The 22,050-nt window shown below is 40.7% G+C and overlaps 3 non-coding genes across 3 annotated transcripts; all 3 read left to right on the top strand.

Moving 5' to 3' along the window:
- Nucleotides 1-18,887: 18,887 nt before the first annotated feature.
- TRNAH-AUG (transfer RNA histidin (anticodon AUG)) lies at nt 18,888-18,960 on the top strand. Its single transcript has one exon. It is a non-coding gene; the product is annotated as a tRNA-His (tRNA).
- Nucleotides 18,961-19,914: 954 nt separating this feature from the next.
- TRNAH-AUG (transfer RNA histidin (anticodon AUG)) lies at nt 19,915-19,987 on the top strand. Its single transcript has one exon. It is a non-coding gene; the product is annotated as a tRNA-His (tRNA).
- Nucleotides 19,988-21,620: 1,633 nt separating this feature from the next.
- On the top strand, nt 21,621-21,693 carry TRNAH-AUG (transfer RNA histidin (anticodon AUG)). The gene has a single exon. It is a non-coding gene; the product is annotated as a tRNA-His (tRNA).
- The last annotated feature ends 357 nt before the right edge of the window (nt 21,694-22,050 follow it).

The raw sequence follows: 22,050 nt of genomic DNA on the forward strand, positions 1-22,050 counted from the left end.
ATAACTCTTGTTCTACAAGAGATACTGGGATCTCCTTTGGATATGTTATAGTACTCTTTGCTCCCCATACAAGGATACTTTAAACTTGAGGCTACCTCAATATCGTCGTCAACTTATTTTTTGTCTCACTTATTGTTAGAAGGTTACTTTTGATTTTTGAAAATAAACTTTGCAGGCTCGTAACTCTGGTTCTACCAGAGATACGGGGATGTAAATAATGTGACCTTGACACAAATGTTCGGATAATTATAAAGGTCTTTGCATGTTCCAAGCAAAAAAAAACTTCGCGGTTTCGAACATGTGGCCTTCCGAGAGTGAGGCGGATGCGATAACCGCTACTCTAAAGATATGTTATTATTTTTAATCGAAAGAACAGGGTTAAGTAATTAAGCAATACGTGAACAAACAAACCCCTCCATAGAAAATGCATTAGACTATACTTTGCAGGCTCGTAACTCTGTATCTACTGGAGATACGGGGATGTCCTTTGAGTATGTTATAGTCCAATTTGTCCCCCATCTAACCATACTAAAAACATTGAGCTACGACAAACAGTAGTCGAGTAATTAAGCTAATCGTAAACAAACAAACCCCTGCATAGGAAATGCATTAGACTATACTTTGCAGGCCCATAACTCTGTGTCTACTAGAGATACGGGGATGTCCTTAGGATATGTTATAGTCCAAATTGTCCCCCATCTAACCATACTAAAAACTTTGGGCTACGACAAACAGGGGCCGAGTAATTAAGCTAAACGTAAACAAACAACCCGTCCATAGGAAATGCATTAGACTATATTTTGCAGGCCCATAACTCTGTGTCTACTAAAGATACGGGGATGTCCTTAGGATATGTTATAGTCCAAATTGTCCCCCATCTAACCATACTAAAAACATTGAGCTACGACAAACAAGGGCCGAGATATTAAGCAAAATGTTCGTCAACTTTGGTATCGTCTCACTTATTTTTATTATGTTACTTATGATTTTTGCACTAAACTTTGGAGGCTCATAACTCTTGTTCTACAAGAGATACTGGGATCTCCTTTGGATATGTTATAGTACTCTTTGCTCCCCATACAAGGATACTTTAAACTTGAGGCTACCTCAATATCGTCGTCAACTTATTTTTTGTCTCACTTATTGTTAGAAGGTTACTTTTGATTTTTGAAAATAAACTTTGCAGGCTCGTAACTCTGGTTCTACCAGAGATACGGGGATGTAAATAATGTGACCTTGACACAAATGTTCGGATAATTATAAAGGTCTTTGCATGTTCCAAGCAAAAAAAAACTTCGCGGTTTCGAACATGTGGCCTTCCGAGAGTGAGGCGGATGCGATAACCGCTACTCTAAAGATATGTTATTATTTTTAATCGAAAGAACAGGGTTAAGTAATTAAGCAATACGTGAACAAACAAACCCCTCCATAGAAAATGCATTAGACTATACTTTGCAGGCTCGTAACTCTGTATCTACTGGAGATACGGGGATGTCCTTTGAGTATGTTATAGTCCAATTTGTCCCCCATCTAACCATACTAAAAACATTGAGCTACGACAAACAGTAGTCGAGTAATTAAGCTAATCGTAAACAAACAAACCCCTGCATAGGAAATGCATTAGACTATACTTTGCAGGCCCATAACTCTGTGTCTACTAGAGATACGGGGATGTCCTTAGGATATGTTATAGTCCAAATTGTCCCCCATCTAACCATACTAAAAACTTTGGGCTACGACAAACAGGGGCCGAGTAATTAAGCTAAACGTAAACAAACAACCCGTCCATAGGAAATGCATTAGACTATATTTTGCAGGCCCATAACTCTGTGTCTACTAAAGATACGGGGATGTCCTTAGGATATGTTATAGTCCAAATTGTCCCCCATCTAACCATACTAAAAACATTGAGCTACGACAAACAAGGGCCGAGATATTAAGCAAAATGTTCGTCAACTTTGGTATCGTCTCACTTATTTTTATTATGTTACTTATGATTTTTGCACTAAACTTTGGAGGCTCATAACTCTTGTTCTACAAGAGATACTGGGATCTCCTTTGGATATGTTATAGTACTCTTTGCTCCCCATACAAGGATACTTTAAACTTGAGGCTACCTCAATATCGTCGTCAACTTATTTTTTGTCTCACTTATTGTTAGAAGGTTACTTTTGATTTTTGAAAATAAACTTTGCAGGCTCGTAACTCTGGTTCTACCAGAGATACGGGGATGTAAATAATGTGACCTTGACACAAATGTTCGGATAATTATAAAGGTCTTTGCATGTTCCAAGCAAAAAAAAAAGCTTCGCGGTTTCGAACCTGTGGCCTTCCGGGAGTGAGGCGGATGCGATAACCGCTACACTAAAGATATGTTATTATTTTTAATCGAAAGAACAGGGTCAAGTAATTAAGCAATACGTGAACAAACAAACCCCTCCATAGAAAATGCATTAGACTATACTTTGCAAGGCCCATAACTCTGTGTCTACTAGAGATACCGGGATGTCCTTTGAGTATGTTATAGTCCAATTTGTCCCCCATCTAACCATACTAAAAACATTGAGCTACGACAAACAGTAGTCGAGTAATTAAGCTAATCGTAAACAAACAACCCCTCCATAGGAAATACATTAGACTAATTTCTGGAGGCTCGTAACTCTGGTTCTACCAGAGATACGGGGATGTAAATAATGTGACCTTGACACAAATGTTCGGATAATTATAAAGGTCTTTGCATGTTCCAAGCAAAAAAAAACTTCGCGGTTTCGAACCTGTGGCCTTCCGAGAGTGAGGCGGATGCGATAACCGCTACACTAAAGATATGTTATTATTTTTAATCGAAAGAACAGGGTCAAGTAATTAAGCAATACGTGAACAAACAAACCCCTCTATAGAAAATGCATAAGACTATACTTTGCAGGCCCATAACTCTGTGTCTATTAGAGATACGGGGATGTCCTTAGGATATGATATAGTCCAAATTGTCCTCCATCTAACCATACTAAAAACTTTGGGCTACGACAAACAGGGGCCGAGTAATTAAGCTAAACGTAAACAAACAACCCCTCCATAGGAAATGCATTAGACTATACTTTGCAGGCTCGTAACTCTGTTTCTACTGGAGATACGGGGATGTCCTTTGAGTATGTTATAGTCCAATTTGTCCATCATCTAACCATACTAAAAACATTGAGCTACGACAAACAGTAGTCGAGTAATTAAGCTAATCGTAAACAAACAAACCCCTCCATAGGAAATGCATTAGACTATACTTTGCAGGCCCATAACTCTGTGTCTACTAGAGATACGGGGATGTCCTTAGGATATGTTATAGTCCAAATTGTCCCCCATCTAACCATACTAAAAACTTTGGGCTACGACAAACAGTGGCCGAGTACTTAGGCAAAACGTAACGAAACAAACCCCCTCCATAGGAAATGCATTAGACTATACTTTGCAGGCTCGTAACTCTGTTTCTACTGGAGATACGGGGATGTCCTTTGAGTATGTTATAGTCCAATTTGTCCCCCATCTAACCATACTAAAAATATTGAGCTACGACAAACAGGGGCCGAGTAGTTAAGCTAAACGTAAACAAACAACCCGTCCATAGGAAATGCATTAGACTATATTTTGCAGGCCCATAACTCTGTGTCTACTAGAGATACGGGGATGTCCTTAGGATACGATATAGTCCAAATTGTCCCCCATCTAACCATACTAAAAACATTGAGCTACGACAAACAGGGGCCGAGATATTAAGCAAAATGTTCGTCAACTTTGGTATCGTCTCACTTATTTTTATTATGTTACTTATGATTTTTGCACTAAACTTTGGAGGCTCATAACTCTTGTTCTACAAGAGGTACTGGGATCTCCTTTGGATATGTTATAGTACTCTTTGCTCCCCATACAAGGATACTTTAAACTTGAGGCTACCTCAATATCGTCGTCAACTTACTTTTTGTCTCACTTATTGTTAGAAGGTTACTTTTGATTTTTGAAAATATATTTTGCAGGCTCGTAACTCTGGTTCTACCAGAGATACGGGGATGTCCTTAGAGTATGTTATAGACCAATTTGTCCCCCATCTAGCCACACTAAGAATTAGGGCTACGACAAACAGTAGTCGAGTAATTAAGCTAATCGTAAACAAACAAACCCCTCTATAGGAAATACATTAGACTAAATTCTGGAGGCTCGTAACTCTGGTTCTACCAGAGATACGGGGATGTAAATAATGTGACCTTGACACAAATGTTCGGATAATTATAAAGGTCTTTGCATGTTCCAAGCAAAAAAAAAAAAGCTTCGCGGTTTCGAACCTGTGGCCTTCCGGGAGTGAGGCGGATGCGATAACCGCTACACTAAAGATATGTTATTATTTTTAATCGAAAGAACAGGGTCACGTAATTAAGCAATACGTGAACAAACAAACCCCTCCATAGAAAATGCATTAGACTATACTTTGCAAGGCCCATAACTCTGTGTCTACTAGAGATACCGGGATGTCCTTAGGATATGTTTTGGTCCAATTTGTCCTTCATCTAACCATACTAAAAACTTTGGGCTACGACAAACAGGGGCCGAGTACTTAAGCAAAACGTAAAGAAACAAACCCCCTCCATAGGAAATGAGTTAGACTATACTTTGCAGGCTCGTAACTCTGTTTCCACTGAAGATACGGGGATGTCCTTTGAGTATGTTATAGTGCAATTTGTCACCCATCTAACCATACTAAAAACATTGAGCTACGACAAACAGGGGCCGAAAAATTAAGCCAAACGTAAACAAACACCCGTCCTTAGGAAATGCATTAGACTATACTTTGCAGGCCCATAACTCTGTGTCTACTAGAGATACGGGGATGTCCTTAGGATATGTTATAGTCCAAATTGTCCCCCATCTAATTATATTAAAAACATTGAGCTACGACAAACAAGGGCCGAGATAATAAGCAAAATGTTCGTCAACTTTGGTATCGTCTCACTTATTTTTATTATGTTACTTATGATTTTTGCACTAAACTTTGGAGGCTCATAACTCTTGTTCTACAAGAGATACTGGGATCTCCTTTGGATATGTTATAGTACTCTTTGCTCCCCATACAAGGATACTTTAAACTTGAGGCTACCTCAATATCGTCGTCAACTTATTTTTTGTCTCACTTATTGTTAGAAGGTTACTTTTGATTTTTGAAAATAAACTTTGCAGGCTCGTAACTCTGGTTCTACCAGAGATACGGGGATGTAAATAATGTGACCTTGACACAAATGTTCGGATAATTATAAAGGTCTTTGCATGTTCCAAGCAAAAAAAAACTTCGCGGTTTCGAACATGTGGCCTTCCGAGAGTGAGGCGGATGCGATAACCGCTACTCTAAAGATATGTTATTATTTTTAATCGAAAGAACAGGGTCAAGTAATTAAGCAATACGTGAACAAACAAACCCCTCCATAGAAAATGCATTAGACTATACTTTGCAAGGCCCATAACTCTGTGTCTACTAGAGATACCGGGATGTCCTTAGGATATGTTATAGTCCAATTTGTCATTCATCTAACCATACTAAAAACTTTGGGCTACGACAAACAGGGGCCGAGTACTTAAGCGAAACGTAAAGAAACAAACCCCCTCCATAGGAAATGAGTTAGACTATACTTTGCAGGCTCGTAACTCTGTTTCCACAGGAGATACGGGGATGTCCTTTGAGTATGTTATAGTCCAATTTGTCCCCCATCTAACCATACTAAAAACATTGAGCTACGACAAACAGGGGCCGAGTAATTAAGCTAAACGTAAACAAACAACCCGTCCTTAGGAAATGCATTAGACTATACTTTGCAGGCCCATAACTCTGTGTCTACTAGAGATACGGGGATGTCCTTAGGATATGTTATAGTGCAAATTGTCCCCCATCTAACCATACTAAAAACATTGAGCTACGACAAACAGGGGCCGAGTAATTAAGCTAAACGTAAACAAACAACCCGTCCATAGGAAATGCATTAGACTATACTTTGCAGGCCCATAACTCTGTGTCTATTAGAGATACGGGGATGTCCTTAGGATATGATATAGTCCAAATTGTCCCCCATCTAACCATACTAAAAACTTTGGGCTACGACAAACAGGGGCCGAGTAATTAAGCTAAACGTAAACAAACAACCCCTCCATAGGAAATGCATTAGACTATACTTTGCAGGCTCGTAACTCTGTTTCTACTGGAGATACGGGGATGTCCTTTGAGTATGTTATAGTCCAATTTGTCCCCCATCTAACCATACTAAAAACATTGAGCTACGACAAACAGTAGTCGAGTAATTAAGCTAATCGTAAACAAACAAACCCCTCCATAGGAAATGCATTAGACTATACTTTGCAGGCCCATAACTCTGTGTCTACTAGAGATACGGGGATGTCCTTAGGATTTGTTATAGTCCAAATTGTCCCCCATCTAACCATACTAAAAACTTTGGGCTACGACAAACAGGGGCCGAGTACTTAGGCAAAACGTAACGAAACAAACCCCCTCCATAGGAAATGCATTAGACTATACTTTGCAGGCTCGTAACTCTGTTTCTACTGGAGATACGGGGATGTCCTTTGAGTATGTTATAGTCCAATTTGTCCCCCATCTAACCATACTAAAAATATTGAGCTACGACAAACAGGGGCCGAGTAATTAAGCTAAACGTAAACAAACAACCCGTCCATAGGAAATGCATTAGACTATATTTTGCAGGCCCATAACTCTGTGTCTACTAGAGATACGGGGATGTCCTTAGGATATGATATAGTCCAAATTGTCCCCCATCTAACCATACTAAAAACATTGAGCTACGACAAACAGGGGCCGAGATATTAAGCAAAATGTTCGTCAACTTTGGTATCGTCTCACTTATTTTTATTATGTTACTTATGATTTTTGCACTAAACTTTGGAGGCTCATAACTCTTGTTCTACAAGAGGTACTGGGATCTCCTTTGGATATGTTATAGTACTCTTTGCTCCCCATACAAGGATACTTTAAACTTGAGGCTACCTCAATATCGTCGTCAACTTACTTTTTGTCTCACTTATTGTTAGAAGGTTACTTTTGATTTTTGAAAATATACTTTGCAGGCTCGTAACTCTGGTTCTACCAGAGATATGGGGATGTCCTTAGAGTATGTTATAGACCAATTTGTCCCGATCTAGCCACACTAAGAATTAGGGCTACGACAAACAGTAGTCGAGTAATTAAGCTAATCGTAAACAAACAAACCCCTCCATAGGAAATACATTAGACTAAATACTGTAGGCTCGTAACTCTGGTTCTACCAGAGATACGGGGATGTAAATAATGTGACCTTGACACAAATGTTCGGATAATTATAAAGGTCTTTGCATGTTCCAAGCAAAAAAAAACTTCGCGGTTTCGAACCTGTGGCCTTCCGAGAGTGAGGCGGATGCGATAACCGCTACACTAAAGATATGTTATTATTTTTAATCGAAAGAACAGGGTCAAGTAATTAAGCAATACGTGAACAAACAAACCCCTCCATAGAAAATGCATTAGACTATACTTTGCAGGCTCGTAACTCTGTATCTACTGGAGATACGGGGATGTCCTTTGAGTATGTTATAGTCCAATTTGTCCCCCATCTAACCATACTAAAAACATTGAGCTACGACAAACAGGGGCCGAGTAATTAAGCTAAACGTAAACAAACAACCCGTCCTTAGGAAATGCATTAGACTATACTTTGCAGGCCCATAACTCTGTGTCTACTAGAGATACGGGGATGTCCTTAGGATATGTTATAGTCCAAAGTGTCCCCCATCTAACCATACTAAAAACATTGAGCTACGACAAACAGGGGCCGAGTAATTAAGCTAAACGTAAACAAACAACCCGTCCATAGGAAATGCATTAGACTATATTTTGCAGGCCCATAACTCTGTGTCTACTAGAGATACGGGGATGTCCTTAGGATATGATATAGTCCAAATTGTCCCCCATCTAACCATACTAAAAACATTGAGCTACGACAAACAGGGGCCGAGATATTAAGCAAAATGTTCGTCAACTTTGGTATCGTCTCACTTATTTTTATTATGTTACTTATGATTTTTGCACTAAACTATGGAGGCTCATAACTCTTGTTCTACAAGAGGTACTGGGATCTCCTTTGGATATGTTATAGTACTCTTTGCTCCCCATACAAGGATACTTTAAACTTGAGGCTACCTCAATATCGTCGTCAACTTATTTTTTGTCTCACTTATTGTTAGAAGGTTACTTTTGATTTTTGAAAATATACTTTGCAGGCTCGTAACTCTGGTTCTACCAGAGATACGGGGATGTAAATAATGTGACCTTGACACAAATGTTCGGATAATTATAAAGGTCTTTGCATGTTCCAAGCAAAAAAAAAAGCTTCGCGGTTTCGAACCTGTGGCCTTCCGGGAGTGAGGCGGATGCGATAACCGCTACACTAAAGATATGTTATTATTTTTAATCGAAAGAACAGGGTCAAGTAATTAAGCAATACGTGAACAAACAAACCCCTCCATAGAAAATGCATTAGACTATACTTTGCAAGGCCCATAGCTCTGTGTCTACTAGAGATACCGGGATGTCCTTAGGATATGTTATAGTCCAATTTGTCATTCATCTAACCATACTAAAAACTTTGGGCTACGACAAACAGGGGCCGAGTACTTAAGCGAAACGTATAGAAACAAACCCCCTCCATAGGAAATGAGTTAGACTATACTTTGCAGGCTCGTAACTCTGTTTCCAATGGAGATACGGGGATGTCCTTTGAGTATGTTATAGTCCAATTTGTCCCCCATCTAACCATACTAAAAACATTGAGCTACGACAAACAGGGGCCGAGTAATTAAGCTAAACGTAAACAAACAACCCGTCCTTAGGAAATGCATTAGACTATACTTTGCAAGCCCATAACTCTGTGTCTACTAAAGATACGGGGATGTCCTTAGGATATGTTATAGTGCAAATTGTCCCCCATCTAACCATACTAAAAACATTGAGCTACGACAAACAGGGGCCGAGTAATTAAGCTAAACGTAAACAAACAACCCGTCCATAGGAAATGCATTAGACTATATTTTGCAGGCCCATAACTCTGTGTCTACTAGAGATACGGGGATGTCCTTAGGATATGTTATAGTCCAAATTGTCCCCCATCTAACCATACTAAAAACATTGAGCTACGACAAACAAGGGCCGAGATATTAAGCAAAATGTTCGTCAACTTTGGTATCGTCTCACTTATTTTTATTATGTTACTTATGATTTTTGCACTAAACTTTGGAGGCTCATAACTCTTGTTCTACAAGAGATACTGGGATCTCCTTTGGATATGTTATAGTACTCTTTGCTCCCCATACAAGGATACTTTAAACTTGAGGCTACCTCAATATCGTCGTCAACTTATTTTTTGTCTCACTTATTGTTAGAAGGTTACTTTTGATTTTTGAAAATAAACTTTGCAGGCTCGTAACTCTGGTTCTACCAGAGATACGGGGATGTAAATAATGTGACCTTGACACAAATGTTCGGATAATTATAAAGGTCTTTGCATGTTCCAAGCAAAAAAAAAAGCTTCGCGGTTTCGAACCTGTGGCCTTCCGGGAGTGAGGCGGATGCGATAACCGCTACACTAAAGATATGTTATTATTTTTAATCGAAAGAACAGGGTCAAGTAATTAAGCAATACGTGAACAAACAAACCCCTCCATAGAAAATGCATTAGACTATACTTTGCAAGGCCCATAACTCTGTGTCTACTAGAGATACCGGGATGTCCTTAGGATATGTTATAGTCCAATTTGTCATTCATCTAACCATACTAAAAACTTTGGGCTACGACAAACAGGGGCCGAGTACTTAAGCGAAACGTAAAGAAACAAACCCCCTCCATAGGAAATGAGTTAGACTATACTTTGCAGGCTCGTAACTCTGTTTCCACTGGAGATACGGGGATGTCCTTTGAGTATGTTATAGTCCAATTTGTCCCCCATCTAACCATACTAAAAACATTGAGCTACGACAAACAGGGGCCGAGTAATTAAGCTAAACGTAAACAAACAACCCGTCCTTAGGAAATGCATTAGACTATACTTTGCAGGCCCATAACTCTGTGTCTACTAAAGATACGGGGATGTCCTTAGGATATGTTATAGTGCAAATTGTCCCCCATCTAACCATACTAAAAACATTGAGCTACGACAAACAGGGGCCGAGTAATTAAGCTAAACGTAAACAAACAACCCGTCCATAGGAAATGCATTAGACTATATTTTGCAGGCCCATAACTCTGTGTCTACTAGAGATACGGGGATGTCCTTAGGATATGTTATAGTCCAAATTGTCCCCCATCTAACCATACTAAAAACATTGAGCTACGACAAACAAGGGCCGAGATATTAAGCAAAATGTTCGTCAACTTTGGTATCGTCTCACTTATTTTTATTATGTTACTTATGATTTTTGCACTAAACTTTGGAGGCTCATAACTCTTGTTCTACAAGAGATACTGGGATCTCCTTTGGATATGTTATAGTACTCTTTGCTCCCCATACAAGGATACTTTAAACTTGAGGCTACCTCAATATCGTCGTCAACTTATTTTTTGTCTCACTTATTGTTAGAAGGTTACTTTTGATTTTTGAAAATAAACTTTGCAGGCTCGTAACTCTGGTTCTACCAGAGATACGGGGATGTAAATAATGTGACCTTGACACAAATGTTCGGATAATTATAAAGGTCTTTGCATGTTCCAAGCAAAAAAAAAAGCTTCGCGGTTTCGAACCTGTGGCCTTCCGGGAGTGAGGCGGATGCGATAACCGCTACACTAAAGATATGTTATTATTTTTAATCGAAAGAACAGGGTCAAGTAATTAAGCAATACGTGAACAAACAAACCCCTCCATAGAAAATGCATTAGACTATACTTTGCAAGGCCCATAACTCTGTGTCTACTAGAGATACCGGGATGTCCTTAGGATATGTTATAGTCCAATTTGTCATTCATCTAACCATACTAAAAACTTTGGGCTACGACAAACAGGGGCCGAGTACTTAAGCGAAACGTAAAGAAACAAACCCCCTCCATAGGAAATGAGTTAGACTATACTTTGCAGGCTCGTAACTCTGTTTCCACTGGAGATACGGGGATGTCCTTTGAGTATGTTATAGTCCAATTTGTCCCCCATCTAACCATACTAAAAACATTGAGCTACGACAAACAGGGGCCGAGTAATTAAGCTAAACGTAAACAAACAACCCGTCCTTAGGAAATGCATTAGACTATACTTTGCAGGCCCATAACTCTGTGTCTACTAAAGATACGGGGATGTCCTTAGGATATGTTATAGTGCAAATTGTCCCCCATCTAACCATACTAAAAACATTGAGCTACGACAAACAGGGGCCGAGTAATTAAGCTAAACGTAAACAAACAACCCGTCCATAGGAAATGCATTAGACTATATTTTGCAGGCCCATAACTCTGTGTCTACTAGAGATACGGGGATGTCCTTAGGATATGTTATAGTCCAAATTGTCCCCCATCTAACCATACTAAAAACATTGAGCTACGACAAACAAGGGCCGAGATATTAAGCAAAATGTTCGTCAACTTTGGTATCGTCTCACTTATTTTTATTATGTTACTTATGATTTTTGCACTAAACTTTGGAGGCTCATAACTCTTGTTCTACAAGAGATACTGGGATCTCCTTTGGATATGTTATAGTACTCTTTGCTCCCCATACAAGGATACTTTAAACTTGAGGCTACCTCAATATCGTCGTCAACTTATTTTTTGTCTCACTTATTGTTAGAAGGTTACTTTTGATTTTTGAAAATAAACTTTGCAGGCTCGTAACTCTGGTTCTACCAGAGATACGGGGATGTAAATAATGTGACCTTGACACAAATGTTCGGATAATTATAAAGGTCTTTGCATGTTCCAAGCAAAAAAAAAAGCTTCGCGGTTTCGAACCTGTGGCCTTCCGGGAGTGAGGCGGATGCGATAACCGCTACACTAAAGATATGTTATTATTTTTAATCGAAAGAACAGGGTCAAGTAATTAAGCAATACGTGAACAAACAAACCCCTCCATAGAAAATGCATTAGACTATACTTTGCAAGGCCCATAACTCTGTGTCTACTAGAGATACCGGGATGTCCTTAGGATATGTTATAGTCCAATTTGTCATTCATCTAACCATTTTAAAAACTTTGGGCTACGACAAACAGGGGCCGAGTACTTAAGCGAAACGTAAAGAAACAAACCCCCTCCATAGGAAATGAGTTAGACTATACTTTGCAGGCTCGTAACTCTGTTTCCACTGGAGATACGGGGATGTCCTTAGGATATGTTATAGTGCAAATTGTCCCCCATCTAACCATACTAAAAACATTGAGCTACGACAAACAGGGGCCGAGTAATTAAGCTAAACTTAACAAACAACCCGTCCATAGGAAATGCATTAGACTATATTTTGCAGGCCCATAACTCTGTGTCTACTAGAGATACGGGGATGTCCTTAGGATATGTTATAGTCCAAATTGTCCCCCATCTAACCATACTAAAAACATTGAGCTACGACAAACAAGGGCCGAGATATTAAGCAAAATGTTCGTCAACTTTGGTATCGTCTCACTTATTTTTATTATGTTACTTATGATTTTTGCACTAAACTTTGGAGGCTCATAACTCTTGTTCTACAAGAGATACTGGGATCTCCTTTGGATATGTTATAGTACTCTTTGCTCCCCATACAAGGATACTTTAAACTTGAGGCTACCTCAATATCGTCGTCAACTTATTTTTTGTCTCACTTATTGTTAGAAGGTTACTTTTGATTTTTGAAAATAAACTTTGCAGGCTCGTAACTCTGGTTCTACCAGAGATACGGGGATGTAAATAATGTGACCTTGACACAAATGTTCGGATAATTATAAAGGTCTTTGCATGTTCCAAGCAAAAAAAAAAGCTTCGCGGTTTCGAACCTGTGGCCTTCCGGGAGTGAGGCGGATGCGATAACCGCTACACTAAAGATATGTTATTATTTTTAATCGAAAGAACAGGGTCAAGTAATTAAGCAATACGTGAACAAACAAACCCCTCCATAGAAAATGCATTAGACTATACTTTGCAAGGCCCATAACTCTGTGTCTACTAGAGATACCGGGATGTCCTTAGGATATGTTATAGTCCAATTTGTCATTCATCTAACCATTTTAAAAACTTTGGGCTACGACAAACAGGGGCCGAGTACTTAAGCGAAACGTAAAGAAACAAACCCCCTCCATAGGAAATGAGTTAGACTATACTTTGCAGGCTCGTAACTCTGTTTCCACTGGAGATACGGGGATGTCCTTAGGATATGTTATAGTGCAAATTGTCCCCCATCTAACCATACTAAAAACATTGAGCTACGACAAACAGGGGCCGAGTAATTAAGCTAAACTTAACAAACAACCCGTCCATAGGAAATGCATTAGACTATATTTTGCAGGCCCATAACTCTGTGTCTACTAGAGATACGGGGATGTCCTTAGGATATGTTATAGTCCAAATTGTCCCCCATCTAACCATACTAAAAACATTGAGCTACGACAAACAAGGGCCGAGATATTAAGCAAAATGTTCGTCAACTTTGGTATCGTCTCACTTATTTTTATTATGTTACTTATGATTTTTGCACTAAACTTTGGAGGCTCATAACTCTTGTTCTACAAGAGATACTGGGATCTCCTTTGGATATGTTATAGTACTCTTTGCTCCCCATACAAGGATACTTTAAACTTGAGGCTACCTCAATATCGTCGTCAACTTATTTTTTGTCTCACTTATTGTTAGAAGGTTACTTTTGACTTTTGAAAATAAACTTTGCAGGCTCGTAACTCTGGTTCTACCAGAGATACGGGGATGTAAATAATGTGACCTTGACACAAATGTTCGGATAATTATAAAGGTCTTTGCATGTTCCAAGCAAAAAAAAAAGCTTCGCGGTTTCGAACCTGTGGCCTTCCGGGAGTGAGGCGGATGCGATAACCGCTACACTAAAGATATGTTATTATTTTTAATCGAAAGAACAGGGTCAAGTAATTAAGCAATACGTGAACAAACAAACCCCTCCATAGAAAATGCATTAGACTATACTTTGCAAGGCCCATAACTCTGTGTCTACTAGAGATACCGGGATGTCCTTAGGATATGTTATAGTCCAATTTGTCATTCATCTAACCATACTAAAAACTTTGGGCTACGACAAACAGGGGCCGAGTACTTAAGCGAAACGTAAAGAAACAAACCCCCTCCATAGGAAATGAGTTAGACTATACTTTGCAGGCTCGTAACTCTGTTTCCACTGGAGATACGGGGATGTCCTTTGAGTATGTTATAGTCCAATTTGTCCCCCATCTAACCATACTAAAAACATTGAGCTACGACAAACAGGGGCCGAGTAATTAAGCTAAACGTAAACAAACAACCCGTCCTTAGGAAATGCATTAGACTATACTTTGCAGGCCCATAACTCTGTGTCTACTAGAGATACGGGGATGTCCTTAGGATATGTTATAGTCCAAATTGACCCCCATCTAAGGCTACCTCAATTTCGTCGTCAACTTATTTTTTGTCTCACTTATTGTTAGAAGGTTACTTTTGATTTTTGAAAATAAAGTTTGCAGGCTCGTAACTCTGGTTCTACCAGAGATACGGGGATGTAAATAATGTGACCTTGACACAAATGTTCGGATAATTATAAAGGTCTATGCATGTTCCAAGCAAAAAAAAAAAACTTTGCGGTTTCGAACCTGTGGCCTTCCGGGAGTGAGGCGGATGCGATAACCGCTACACTAAAGATATGTTATTATTTTTAATTGAAAGAACAGGTTCAAGTAATTAAGCAATACATGAACAAACAAACCCCTCCTTGTTCACAGTGGCTGGTGCTCTGAAGTGTGAAAAATTGAGATTCCAAATTTTTCGTCGGTTGCTGATAAAATAAGAGATATTCGATTTTATTTTTTATATAGCGGGCGTTGAATGTTTCACGAAAGTACGTTGGTCTTGAATTTACACGCCAGTTTTTTTAGGTTGCGACGCAATAACAGAAGATTTTTTAACACGGTTTGCTAGTTACTCGTTTTTGATGGGGCCGGATTTGGCAACAAAACTAATCGATCACGAGCGAAAGCGAACTGACTTCTCACAAGTAGGGCACAACAGAAAGATAGCAATAATCACGGTAGTGGGAGCGTCGAGAATGCAGTTAGATCTTGTTACCAGTGACTGAAGCTCCAAAGCGTTGAGATCACAATTTAAATCCTCGGTTGTAGATGAGATAAGCGAGAGTAGTTCCTTTCTTTTTTTTTAGAAGCGGGCGTTGATTTTTTTAAGAAGACCGATGCTCTTGGCTTTGCACGCCAGGTATTTTTTAAGCGACGCAAGAACGGATGTTTTTTGTTTCAGCACGGATTGTAAGTTATGCGTTAATGGTACTTATCACGAGGCAAATACGGGTCTTGGAGAAAGCTGTCCACCAGCAAAAGCGGGATGACTTACGACGATTTGCAAGTAGCTAAGCCGACGGTAGCGATCACAGTGGAAGGCGAGACGTTGAATACGTTAAAGGTGATCATTCATACCTGAAAGATAGAATACAGTTAGTCCTTGTTCACAGTGGCTGGTGCTCTGAAGAGTGAAAAATTGAGATTCCAAATTTTTCGTCGGTTGCTGATAAAATAAGAGATATTCGATTTTATTTTTTATATAGCGGGCGTTGAATGTTTCACGAAAGTACGTTGGTCTTGAATTTACACGCCATTTTTTTTAGCTTGCGACGCAATAACAGAAGATTTTTTAACACGGTTTGCTAGTTACTCGTTTTTGATGGGGCCGGATTTGGCAACAAAACTAATCGATCACGAGCGAAAGCGAACTGACTTCTCACAAGTAGGGCACAACAGAAAAATAGCAATAATCACGGTAGTGGGAGCGTCGAGAATGCAGTTAGATCTTGTTACCAGTGACTGTAGTATTTCTTCACTATTTTCAAATATGTTCACTGAAACCATTATTTTTATACTTTTTGCTTTAATTCAAGCAAATGTAACGATATTCAATCAAAAAACTGTTAAAATTAAATTTTTCAATCAGAAATCGTTGTCACGGATTTTGTATCTTGAAGAAGAAAAACATGCGATTTTTTCGGTACTTTTTTGAATGCATTTTTTTCTGGAGAAATTTTTGACCCAATTCAGCTTAATTCCCTATAAAACACTCATTAAAAGTGATTTCATCTCGATTGAACAATAAATAAAAATGTACCTCGATTTTTAATAACATTTTCAAAATCGACGTTTCACGGCCAAAGAAGCATATTTTGAGTATTTCTTCACTATTTTCAAATATAACCACTGAAACCATTATTTTTATACTTTTTGCTTTAATTCAAGCAAATATAACGATATTCATTCAAAAAACTGTTAAAATTCAATTTTTCAATAAGAAATCGTTGTCACGGATTTTGTATCTTGAAGAAGAAAAACATGCGATTTTTTCGGTACACTTTTGAATGCATTTTTTCCTGGAGAAATGTTTGACCGAATTCAGCTTAATTCCCTATAAAACACTCAATAAAAGTGATTTCATCTCGATTGAACAATAAATAAAAATGTACCTCGATTTTTAATAACATTTTCAAAATCGACGTTTCACGGCCAAAGAATCATACTTTGAGTATTTCTTCACTATTTTCAAATATATTCATTGAAACCATTATTTTTATACTTTTTGCTTTAATTCAAGCAATGTAACGATATTCATTCAAAAAACTTAAAATTCAATTTTCAATAAGAAATCGTATTCACGGATTTTGTGTCTTGAAGAAGGAAAACCTGCGATTTTTTCGGTACTTTTTTGAATGCATTTTTTTGGAGGAATTTTTGACCGAATTCAGCTTAATTCCCTATAAAACACTCATTGAAAGTGGTGGTTCGAGCCCACCCGGGACCGGTGTTGTGGGATCTCAAATGTAACGTAAAAACCCAAGTTTTTCCACAATACCTGACAACCATTTAATTTTTGGGTTTCCGTGCAGCATTGGTTAGCGCTTTCGGCTATGAACCGAAAGGTTGGTGGTTCGTGCCCATCCGGGAGCGGTGTTGTGAGGTCTCAGATGTGACGTAAAAAGTCAGAGTTTTTCCACAATACCTGACAAACATTTAATATTTGGGCTTCCGTGGCGCAATGGTTAGCGCGCTCAACTGTTATTCAAAAGGTTGGTGGTTCGAGCGTACCCGGGAGTGGTGTTGTGATGTCTCAGATGTGACGTAAAAAGTCGAGGTTTTTTCACAATACCTGACGACCATTTAATATTTGGTCTACCGTGGCGCAATGGTTAGCGCGTTCGGCTGTTCACCGAAAGGTTAGTGGTTCGAGCCCACCCGAAAGCGGTGTTGTGAGGTCTCAGATGTAACGTAAAATGTCATAGTTTTTCCACAATAACTGACGAACATTTAACATTTGGGCTTCCGTGGAGCAATGGTTAGCGCGTTCAGCAGTTAACCGAAAGGTTGGTGTTTCGAGCCCACCCAGGAGAGGCGTTGTGGGGTCTCAGTTGTAGCGTAAAAAGTCAAAACTTTTCCACAATACGGGACAAACATTTAATTTCTGAATTTCCGTGGCTCAATGGTTAGCTCGTACAGCTGTTAACCGAAAGTTTGGTGGTTCGAGCCCACCCGGGAGAGGTGTTGTGAGGTCTCAGATGTGACGTAAAAAGTCAAAGTTTTTCCACAATACCTGACGACCATATAAGTTTCTAGCTTCCATGGCGCAATGGTTGGCGCGTTCGGCTGTTAACCGAAAGGTTGGTGGTTCGAGCCCATCCGGGAGCGGTGTTGTGAGGTCTCAGATGTGACGTAAAAAGTCAAGAGTTTTCCACAATACCTGACGACCATTTAATATTTGGGCTTCCGTGGCGCAATGGTTAGAGCGTTCAGCTGTTATTCAAAAGCTGGTGGTTTAAGCCGTCCCGGGAGCGGTGTTTTAAGGTCTCAGATGTGACGTAAAAAGTCAGAGTTTTTCCACAATACGAGACAACCATATAATTTCTGAACTTCCGTGGCTCAATGGTTAGCGCGTTCGGCTGTTAACCAGTAAGTTGGTGGTTCTAGCCCACCCGAAACCGGTGTTGTGAGGTCTCAGATGTGGCGTAAAAAGTCAAGGTTTTTCCACAATACCTGACGACCATTCAATTTTTGGGCTTCCGTGGCGCAATGGTTAGCGCGTTCAGCTGTTATTCAAAAGAGTGGTGGTTTGAGCCCTCCCGGGAGCGGTGCTGTGAGGTCTCAGATGTAACGTAAAATGTCAGAGTTTTTCCACAATAACTGACGAACATTTTATTTTTGGGCTTCCGTGGAGCAATGGTTAGTGCGTTCAGCAGTTAACCGAAAGGTTGGTGGTTCGAGCCCACCCGGGAGAGGTGTTGTGGGGTCTCAGATGTAGCGTAAAAAGTCAAAACGTTTCCACAATACGGGACAACCATTTAATTCCTGAGCTTCCGTGGCTCAATGGTTAGCGCGTTCGGCTGTTAACCAATAGGTTGGTGGTTCGAGCCCACCCGGGAGCGGTGTTGTGGGGTCTCAGATGTAGCATAAAAATTCAAAACTTTTCCACAATACGTGATAACCATTTAATTTCTGAGCTTCCGTGGCTTAATTGTTAGCGCGTTCGGCTGTTAACCAATAGGTTGGTGGTTCGAGCCCACCCGGGACCGGTGTTGTGGGATCTCAAATGTAACGTAAAAACCAAAGTTTTTCCACAATACCTGACGACCATTGAATTTTTGGGTTTCCGTGGCGCATTGGTTAGCGCGTTCGGCTATGAACCGAAAGGTTGGTGGTTCGTGCCCATCCGGGAGCGGTGTTGTGAGGTCTCAGATGTGACGTAAAAAGTCAAGAGTTTTCCACAATACCTGACGACCATTTAATATTTGGGCTTCCGTGGCGCAATGGTTAGCGCGTTCAGCTGTAATTCAAAAGCTGGTGGTTTAAGCCCTCCCGGGAGCGGTGTTGTAAGGTCTCAGATGTGACGTAAAAAGTCAGAGTTTTTCCACAATACGAGACAACCATATAATTTCTGAACTTCCGTGGCTCAATGGTTAGCGCGTTCGGCTGTTAACCAGTAAGTTGGTGGTTCTAGCCCACCCGAAACCGGTGTTGTGAGGTCTCAGATGTGGCGTAAAAAGTCAAGGTTTTTCCACAATACCTGACGACCATTCAATTTTTGGGCTTCCGTGGCGCAATGGTTAGCGCGTTCAGCTGTTATTCAAAAGAGTGGTGGTTTGAGCCCTCCCGGGAGCGGTGCTGTGAGGTCTCAGATGTAACGTAAAATGTCAGAGTTTTTCCACAATAACTGACGAACATTTTATTTTTGGGCTTCCGTGGAGCAATGGTTAGTGCGTTCAGCAGTTAACCGAAAGGTTGGTGGTTCGAGCCCACCCGGGAGAGGTGTTGTGGGGTCTCAGATGTAGCGTAAAAAGTCAAAACGTTTCCACAATACGGGACAACCATTTAATTCCTGAGCTTCCGTGGCTCAATGGTTAGCGCGTTCGGCTGTTAACCAATAGGTTGGTGGTTCGAGCCCACCCGGGAGCGGTGTTGTGGGGTCTCAGATGTAGCATAAAAATTCAAAACTTTTCCACAATACGTGATAACCATTTAATTTCTGAGCTTCCGTGGCTTAATTGTTAGCGCGTTCGGCTGTTAACCAATAGGTTGGTGGTTCGAGCCCACCCGGGACCGGTGTTGTGGGATCTCAAATGTAACGTAAAAACCAAAGTTTTTCCACAATACCTGACGACCATTGAATTTTTGGGTTTCCGTGGCGCATTGGTTAGCGCGTTCGGCTATGAACCGAAAGGTTGGTGGTTCGTGCCCATCCGGGAGCGGTGTTGTGAGGTCTCAGATGTGACGTAAAAATCAGAGTTTTTCCACAATACCTGACGAACATTTAATTTTTGGGCTTCCGTGGCGCAATGGTTAGCGCGCTCAACTGTTATTCAAAAGGTTGGTGGTTCGAGCGTACCCGGGAGCGGTGTTGTGATGTCTTAGATGTGACGTAAAAAGTCGCGGTTTTTCCACAATACCTGACGACCATTTAATATTTGGGCTTCCGTGGCGCAATGGTTAGCGCGTTCGGCTGTTAACCGAAAGGTTGGTGGTTCGAGCCCACCCGAAAGCGGTGTTGTGAGGTCTCAGATGTAACGTAAAATGTCATAGTTTTTCCACAATAACTGACGAACATTTAATTTCTGAACTTCCGTGGCTCAATGGTTAGCGCGTTCGGCTGTTAACCAATAGGTTGGTGGTTCGAGCCCATCTGGGAGCGGTGTTGTGAGGTCTCAGATGTAACGTAAAAAGTCAAACGTTTTCCACAATAACTGACGAACCGAAAGTTTGGTGGTTCGAGCTTATCCGGGAGCGTTTTGTTGTGTCTCAGATGTAACGTGAAAAGTCAGAGTTTTTCCACAATACCTGACGAACATTTAATTTTTGGGCTTCCGTGGCGCAATGGTTAGTGCGCTCAGCTGTTATTCCAAAGGTTGGTGGTTCGAGCCCCTCCGGGAGCGTTTTGTGGGGTCTCAGATGTAACGTAAAAAGTCAGAGTTTTTCCACAATACGAGACAACCATATAATTTCTGAACTTCCGTGGCTCAATGGTTAGCGCGTTCGGCTGCTAACCAGTAAGTTGGTGGTTCGAGCCCACCCGAAGCCGGTGTTGTGAGGTCTCAGATGTGGCGTAAAAAGTCAAGGTTTCTCCACAATACCTGACAACCATTTAATTACTGAGCTTCCGTGGCTCAATGGTTGGCGCGTTCGGCTGTTAACCGAAAGGTTGGTGGTTCGAGCCCATCCGGGAGCGGTGTTGTGAGGTCTCAGATGTGACGTAAAAGTCAAGAGTTTTCCACAATACCTCACGACCGTTTAATATTTGGGCTTCCGTGGCGCAATGGTTAGCGCGTTCAGCTGTTATTCAAAAGCTGGTGGTTTAAGCCCTCCCGGGAGCGGTGTTGTGAGGTCTCAGATGTGACGTAAAAAGTCAGAGTTTTTCCACAATACGAGACAACCATATAATTTCTGAACTTCCGTGGCTCAATGGTTAGCGCGTTCGGCTGTTAACCAGTAAGTTGGTGGTTCGAGCCCACCCGAAATCGGTGTTGTGAGGTCTCAGATGTGGCGTAAAAAGTCATGGTTTTTCCACAATACCTGACGACCATTCAATTTTTGGGCTTCCGTGGCGCAATGGTTAGCGCGTTCAGCTGTTATTCAAAAGAGTGGTGGTTTGAGCCCTCCCGGGAGCGTTGCTGTGAGGTCTCAGATGTAACGTAAAATGTCAGAGTTTTTCCACAATACGGGACAACCATTTAATTCCTGAGCTTCCGTGGCTCAATGGTTAGCGCGTTCGGCTGTTAACCAATAGGTTGGTGGTTCGAGCCCACCCGGGACCGGTGTTGTGGGATCTCAAATGTAACGTAAAAACCAAAGTTTTTCCACAATACCTGACGACCATTGAATTTTTGGGTTTCCGTGGCGCATTGGTTAGCGCGTTCGGCTATGAACCGAAAGGTTGGTGGTTCGTGCCCATCCGGGAGCGGTGTTGTGAGGTCTCAGATGTGACGTAAAAAGTCAGAGTTTTTCCACAATACCTGACGAACATTTAATTTTTGGGCTTCCGTGGCGCAATGGTTAGCGCGCTAAACTGTTATTCAAAAGGTTGGTGGTTCGAGCGTACCCGGGAGCGGTGTTGTGATGTCTCAGATGTGACGTAAAAAGTCGAGGTTTTTCCACAATACCTGACGACCATTTAATATTTGGGCTTCCGTGGCGCAATGGTTAGCGCGTTCGGCTGTTAACCGAAAGGTTGGTGGTTCGAGCCCACCCGAAAGCGGTGTTGTGAGGTCTCAGATGTAACGTAAAATGTTATAGTTTTTCCACAATACCTGACGACCAT

The sequence above is a fragment of the Phalangium opilio genome, unplaced genomic scaffold (assembly GCF_054372755.1).
Source record: "Phalangium opilio isolate 3A_F unplaced genomic scaffold, DU_Popi_V2 ptg001675l_1, whole genome shotgun sequence".
Taxonomy (NCBI): Eukaryota; Metazoa; Arthropoda; class Arachnida; order Opiliones; family Phalangiidae; genus Phalangium; species Phalangium opilio.